Here is a 7,388-nt window from a genome sequence, read left to right on the forward strand (position 1 = left end):
ATTTTGCTGCGGGGTATGTGGCGAGGGTTTCTGCCTCTTGATCCCGTGACTTTTGCAGTAACCTTCGAATTCACTTGATGTGAACTCACCAGCTCTGTCTGATCTCAACTTTTTCACCTTCCTCCCCATTTCTTTCTCGACCATTACATGCCATTCTTTGAACTTACTAAAAGCCTCGTCTTTAGTCTTCAGGAAGTATATCCATATCCTTCTACTGTAGTCGTCGATCAGTGTCATGAAGTAGTAGGAACCACCCAAAGCTTCCGTCTCCATCTTTCCATAGAGGTCCATGTGAACGAGGAGCCTTAGCCCTGTTGGCCTCTTTAGGAAAGGGCTGCCGATGCTGCTTGCCCATCATGCAAGCTTCACATACATCGAGCAGATCTATAATTTCTGGTAGGTCTGCAATCATTCCACTTTTACGCATCTCCTTTAAAGAACTAAGGTTTAGATGACCAAACCTCTCATGCCACAGCTTAGTGTTGCTCACATCGGCTCGAGCAATCGGCTCGAGCACTGAAAGCTGAGAGTTCGTAGATGTTGTTGTGCCGTGTACCTTTACCAATGACCTTCCCTTGAAGATCCAAAATCTGTGTGCCATTCTTATCGAAGTGAACCCGTGGGTGACCATGAACTGGCATTTTGTTGGATTTAGGGAGATGCCATACTCCCTGCATTTGATTAGTACTACTTCAAGACATTTGAAGTGGTCTTGTTTGTTGGAATGGATGCACAAATCATCTAAGAACACATGTAAAAACTTATTCAGAAATGACTTGAAAGCTATGAACATGACTTGCTGGAATGTGGTCGGGGCATTACAAAGGCCGAATGGCATGACTCTATATGCAAAAATACCCCATTCTATAGCAAATGCTATTTTTGATTGGTCTTTAGGAGCAATTTGCACTTGGTTATAGCCACTAAGGCCATCCAAGAAGCTATATATTTTGAAGCCTGCCATCTTTTCCAACACTGTTTCTGTTAAGGGTAGGGGATAGTGATCCCTAATTGTGGTGGCATTCACATTTTTTAAGTTTATGCATATTCTGAGATTCTTGTTGCATTTAGGCACAATGACAATGGGTGAAACCCAATCAGTGTGCTCTATTTCGTAGATGAATCCGGCATCTAGGAGTTTTTTTGGCTCGTCATAAACCATGGTGCCATATTTAGGATTTGTGCGATAAGGTCGACATACCTTAGGGTGAGCACCTTCCCTTATAGGTATTGTGTGTACTGCCACTTCTGGTGAAATTCCTTTCATCTTTTTGTACAACCATGCAAGGCAGTCGCGGTATTCCATTGGTTTCATCTTCTTGTCGAAGTTGTTTCCCAATGAAAACTAGTTTTTCTTCCTCCCCTTCAAGGGCGAGGTTTATTGTGTGCATTTTTTCCGGTCCCTCATAGATTGGAGTTTCTCCAATGCTATCGGTTTCTTGAACTTCAGATTCTCTTAGTGGTCTTGGCATTGCTATTGGCGCACTACCACTTATGTAATTCTTGAAGTATTTCGACACTTCTCGAAGATCATCCTCTAATGGTGTTGAACTAGCCTGACATGTGCCATGTGTATTGGGGCACATCATTTCATTTACCAATTTGTTAGGCTCATTTTGACTTTCTTTTTCTGAAGTCTCTTGATTGAGCTTCATCCGCACATGTGGCTTATATTTTCGAAACTTCTTACATTGGGAACTGTGGGGTAACTTTTCCACTGGTAAGGTGTTGCCAAGTAAGGGTCCATTTGCTGCGCATACTCCTTCCAGTCCCTCAGGGGACCATTCTAGAGGCAGTGGTTCTGATTTTGAGGGAGTTGACTTTGCAAGGTACAATTCAACGATCCTTGATTGGACTCATTCGAATTCATTGAAGTGCTCGGCCTTGGCTTTTCTGCGATTTCCTCCTTCAGCTTTCTTGCGGGATCTTCTACTGTTATTCGACTTTGAAGGTTCAACTTTTGGGAGCTCGACTGCCACTAGGGCATGAAGAATGGCTAGGTCATTGTCAAAGATTTGATCTTCAATTTCAGCATTCTCAGCCTCAATTTCAAGGTCCCAAGGAAAATTTGAGTCATCATTCGTATGGGTACCTTCTTTAGGTTCATTATTCCACTCGAGGTCAGCCGTAAAGAATGGCACCTCTAGATCGATTGGTTCTTCATGTGGGAGTGGAGGATCTACCTGTAGTGCCTTAGCATCTATCTGTAGAAGATGGGGTCTAATGAATGGTAGTTGTCGATGGTTGCCAATGTTTATATCCAGTTATTGACATTGCTTTGTGAGTCACCTTCTATGGCATGCTGTTGCAGGGGAGCTGATTTGCTTGAGATTGTCATGGAAGATGTGTCATCCAATGCTCTAGGCACAATTGGTTTTATAGCTCCTGTTCCCACATTCACCCTGACTGCGGTGCCTCGATTCTAGATTGTCAGTCTATTAGTTCCCCAATCATGGAGGATTGATGCTTCTCGTAACCAAGGACATCCTAGTAAGATTTGATAGGATTTTTTGGGGAGATCCAAGATTGTGAATTAAAGGGAAAAGCAGACTCCTGCGATCTTTGTGGACATGCCATTCACTATTCCCAAGGGTTTAGCCCGGGAATCATCGGCAAGGCGTATGTTAAAATTAGCCTTTTACATTGGTGGGAGACCCCATTCTTCGTAGAGATCCTTTGATAGGACATTTACACCTGCTCCACCATCCACTATGGCTTGGACTTCATTATATGCCTTATGGATCAAAGGCATAGTAATGTTGCATATGTCATCTCTCTCACCCATCCACACAGGGATATCTTCGATGTCGTTCATAGGCGGAGGGGGATTTGCGAGTTCAATCCATCCTTTGAAACTCTCCCAGAGATTGGGACAATTCCGTAGGAGGATTCCAATGGGAATTGACATAGGGCAACTCAAGATGCTAGAGAGTGTGGCTCCTTCAAGTTGACGTGGCGGTACATTATGTTGTGTGAGTCTGTTGTTGGAACAAAGGATCGAGTATAGTATCAATACTTTGTGCAGCTAAGTCATGGATTGGGCCTTGAGCATGTTTCTCAGTCTCAAATTGAGCTTGTTTCTCAGCCTCAAATTGAGCTTGTTCCTTTTGTACCCATTGTTGAAGTGCCTAAAAACGAGCCTTCTCCACCTCTGCATTTGGGTATGGAGCTTCTTTTATTTGAGGCTCGGGAGTTGATGTGGATGAGCTCAGCTGCTCATTGCTTGGCGGGGGTGGAGGCACTTGTGATTTCTTTTTCAGAAGTCGCTTTGGATGGATTGGAATGTTAGGGTCCTTGGTGGCCTCTTTCTGTTAGCATGTAATTACATTTATAGGTTGTGATATTACACTTGCCAAACCCAGACTTTGGTGGTCCACCCCAATGATGCCGATTGGGACATCAGGCTTAACCTCTACTTGTTATGGGCCTTTACTTTTCATGGGACAATCCATACAGGCATGTCTTAAGCCACAATCTCTACAGAGGGGTTGGAAAGTAGCTGGGCTACCACAATGAGGGCACTCTATGATCCGGTGAGTTCTCCACAACCGTAGCACTTGATTGGTGCGCAATATGTGTTGGGACGTACTTGATTTGCATAAACTGGTATTAGACCCTTTGCACCTTCTACATAGTACATTGGGTACTCTGCTTCATACTCAAATGGTGAGTCTACTTCCTCGGCTTGCAATTGATGTATTGGTACTACCTGAGGAGCTAGATTTGGTACTCTTGGATATGGTCGTAGATTTGGATTCCTGAGTAGTTGTGGGACTTGTGTCCAAATGGGAATAGGATTTAGCCTCGGAGCTAGGGGTGCTTGTGCAAGTGCCGGTTGCATGTATACTAGCATGGGTGCCGCTTGGTATTGTTGAGATTGTGGCGGGTTGTTGCGCATGTTGAAGATGCAACTGTTTTCATCATGGCCGCCGATGACGTAGATATGGCACCACAACCTTGGTGGTGGATTTGCTTGTGCAGTGATTGTGGCTCTTAGGACCGATCACTCATTTGCTATATGATTGGCCATGCAATGTGGACACCGGATATTTTCTCACCGTGGATATGTCTGAGTTGGCGGCTAAGACAAGTGAAGTTTTTGTTCCATGTCCTGCATCATGTCTTCTTTTAACTTCATGGTCATGCCCTCTAGGTGATCTTCATAGGGGGTGGTGGAGATGGAGGGGGGAACGGGGGGGAAAAGGGGGAGATGGAGGGGGGGGGGAGGGGGGAGGGGGGAGGGGGTGGTGGTGGACATGGAGGGGGGAGGGGGGGAGGAGGGAGGGGGTGGTGGAAATGGAGGGGGGAAAGGGGGAAGGGGTGGTGGAGATGGGGGGGGGAGGGGGTGGTGGTGGAGATGGAGGGGGGAGGGGGGGAAGGGTGGTGGAGATGGAGGGGGGGAAAGGGGGAAGGGGTGGTGGAGATGGAGGGGGGAAAGGGGGGAGGGGGTGGTGGTGGAGATGGAGGGGGGAGGGGGGGAGGGGGTGGTGGTGGAGATGGAGGGGGGGAGGGGGTGGTGGAGATGGAGGGGGGAAGGGGTGGTGGAGATGGAGGGGGGAAAGGGGGGAGGGGGAGAGGGGGAGGGGGTGGTGGAATGGGAGGGGGATGGTGGTGGAGATGGAGGGGGGAAGGGCGGGGGGGGGGGGGGGTGGTGGTGGTGGAAATGGGAGGGGGAAAAAAAAGAGAGAAGAAAAACACTTGACGGATGAAAATCCAAAGGGAGGAAGAGGTGGTCACCTGAACGCTCTCCAAGTCTTTCTCGACCTAACAAGATTGTTGAGGAACAATGGACGGTGGGTAGATGGCTAGGTTATCGCAGGGAGATGGGCTCGAAGTCACTTAAAATGTGAGGATGGGAGTAAGGTGGTGGTCAATGGAGAGGAAGGAGTGTCTTGCGTAAGGCGTGAAGAAAAGGATGGAGGCGAAATGTGAAAGATGAAGAATGAGGGGGTGGAGTGGGTTTTTATAGGAAATGAGTTTAGGTTTAGGGTTGAATCCTAAACTCTTCCCGAGCCGTAACTTTTTATGGATAGCTCGGTTTGCTCTTCTGCAAAAAGGTGAAATGATCGAAATTGCAAGCTCTTCACATTCGTGTCCACTACCTAGCCTGATTGTTTATCAAGTGGCTTCTATTTAAGAAATAAAGAAAATTTCTTGAGGTAGCAACCCAAGGTTGATGCTTGGGGTTGATATGTTTGGCTAGAAATGGACAAAAAAAAAATTCTTTCCTTGCCCTTGAGTGTTATGTTCGTGAAAGTTCGAAGTAGTTTGTTTTTTTTTAACACATACCTGTGTATGTTTACTCATTACTTGAGATGCTAATCTCCTTGACAACAGTGCCAAATGTTGGCTCTTTCCTACGGCTTTCGTAGGAAGAGTAGGGTATTCTTAGTATGCAGGGTTCCGAGGCTTTTTGTCACCTATAGATATATCAGGGTTGTCATTTGTAGTATATGTGTAGCTTAGGACCTCGAGTTGTGTTCCAATGAGAGACGTAGGCTTAAGTGTGGTAAGCAAACATAGTGCATGCATGTGTAAAAGGAACATGTGTCATCATGATTGAGGTAATAAAGGCTTTCGCCTTCATTGGGGGTTGCAGGGTTTAGGAGGAGTTTAAGGGTTAGAAGGAGGTTCCAGGGTTAGAAGGAGTTCCAAGGTTTAGAAGAGGTTCCAGGGTTAGAAGGAGTTTTAAGGTTTAGAAGAAGGTTCCAGGGTTTAGAAGAGGTTCCAGGGTTAGAAGGAGTTTTAAGGTTTAGAAGGAGGTTCCAGGGTTAGAAGGAGTTCCAAGGTTTAGAAGAGGTTCCAAGGTTTAGAGTAGAGTACATGGTGGAGAACTCGTCTCCCTTGTAGATCATGGAGATTAAGGGTTGAGGAACAAAGGGTTTAGGGGGAGCATATGAGTGGGAGATGAAGAAGGTGTAAGAGCATGGGGGAAAGAAGAGAGAGGAGGGAGGAGGAGGACGAGGGAGGAGGAGAGAGGAGGAGAAGGAGAAGGGAGGAGGAGGAGGAGGAGAGGGAGAGGGTGGGTTGCAAGGTTAGAGGAGAGGGGAGGAGGAGTTGCAAGAATAGGACATGCTTTTAGACGTGGAGTGCAAGGAAGCATGGACACTTGAGACAATTTCTTGGAATACCAAAATAGAACTTAACACAATGCCCCAAAGAGTGTGGGCTTCATTCCATTATGGGGTATTTATACAAGTTGGAGAGCTTCTCTCTCTGCATGTAAGAATTGTAACACATTCTCTCTCTACATGTAGAACTTGCATATAGAAGTTGCATGTAGCAGTCGTATGTAGAACTTGCATGTAGAACTCGCATGTACAACTTGCATGTAGGAGTTGTATGTAGGAGTTGTATGTAGAAGTCATATGTAGAACTTGCATGTAGAACTTATATGTACAACTCGCATGTAGAACTTGCATATACAACTCGCATGTAGGAGTGGCATGTAGGAGTTGTATGTAGAAGTCGTATGTAGAACTTGCATGTACAACTTGCATGTACAACTTGCATGTAGGAGTTGCATGTAGGAGATGTATGTAGAACTTGAGAGTGCTCTCAACGGAAGCAAGAACGAAAGAGGGAGAGAGAGAAACAGAGAGCCACACAAGTTTTGGTGGGTGCAGGACACCCTAATCTTCTTTTTCATTCATTTATATATGTGTTTGAGTATTGTACATAACCGGGGTAAAGGCACAGTGACCTTTAACCCCCACAACCTCCCACCTAAAGGACAATGTGCCTTTAAGGGAGAACAACCAGTGAGCATATTATCCAATGCCCATCAATACACGACAATACTCAAACCGCTGACTAGGTAGACTCTTCGTCAGCATATCTACAGGGTTATCATCTGTATGAACCTTGACAAGCTCTATGCGCTTGTCCTCAAGTACCTCCCTGATGAAATGGTACCTGACCTCAATGTATTTGGTCTTTGCATGAAAGACCAGATTCCGTGCTAGCTGAATAGCACTCATGGAATCACTATGCAATGTCGGTACACCTGTATGAATCCCCAAATCTCCCACTAGCCGATCAAGCCATATAGCCTTCTTACAACCCTCTGTGGCTACAACATACTCAGCCTCTATGGTAGACAAAGAAATGCACTTCTGTGCACGAGACATCCACGACACTGCACCACCTGCAAAGGTGAACACATAACTAGAAGTGGATCTCCTACTATCCACATGCCTTGCATAGTCTGAACCTGTGTACCCAAGTACATGCATGTCTCCTTTACCAAAGCAGATGCACATCTCCTTGGTACCCCATGATGCACTTAACTGCCTCCCAATGCCTCTTTCCTGGATTAGCCATATACCGGCTAACAACTCCCACTGCAAATGTAATGTCTGGTCTAGTAGCTATCATAGCATACATAA

Source organism: Dipteris shenzhenensis, chromosome 16 (genome assembly GCF_047967505.1).
Source record: "Dipteris shenzhenensis isolate YYH24624 ecotype China chromosome 16, Dip_SZ_1.0, whole genome shotgun sequence".
In the NCBI taxonomy this organism is placed as follows: Eukaryota; Viridiplantae; Streptophyta; class Polypodiopsida; order Gleicheniales; family Dipteridaceae; genus Dipteris; species Dipteris shenzhenensis.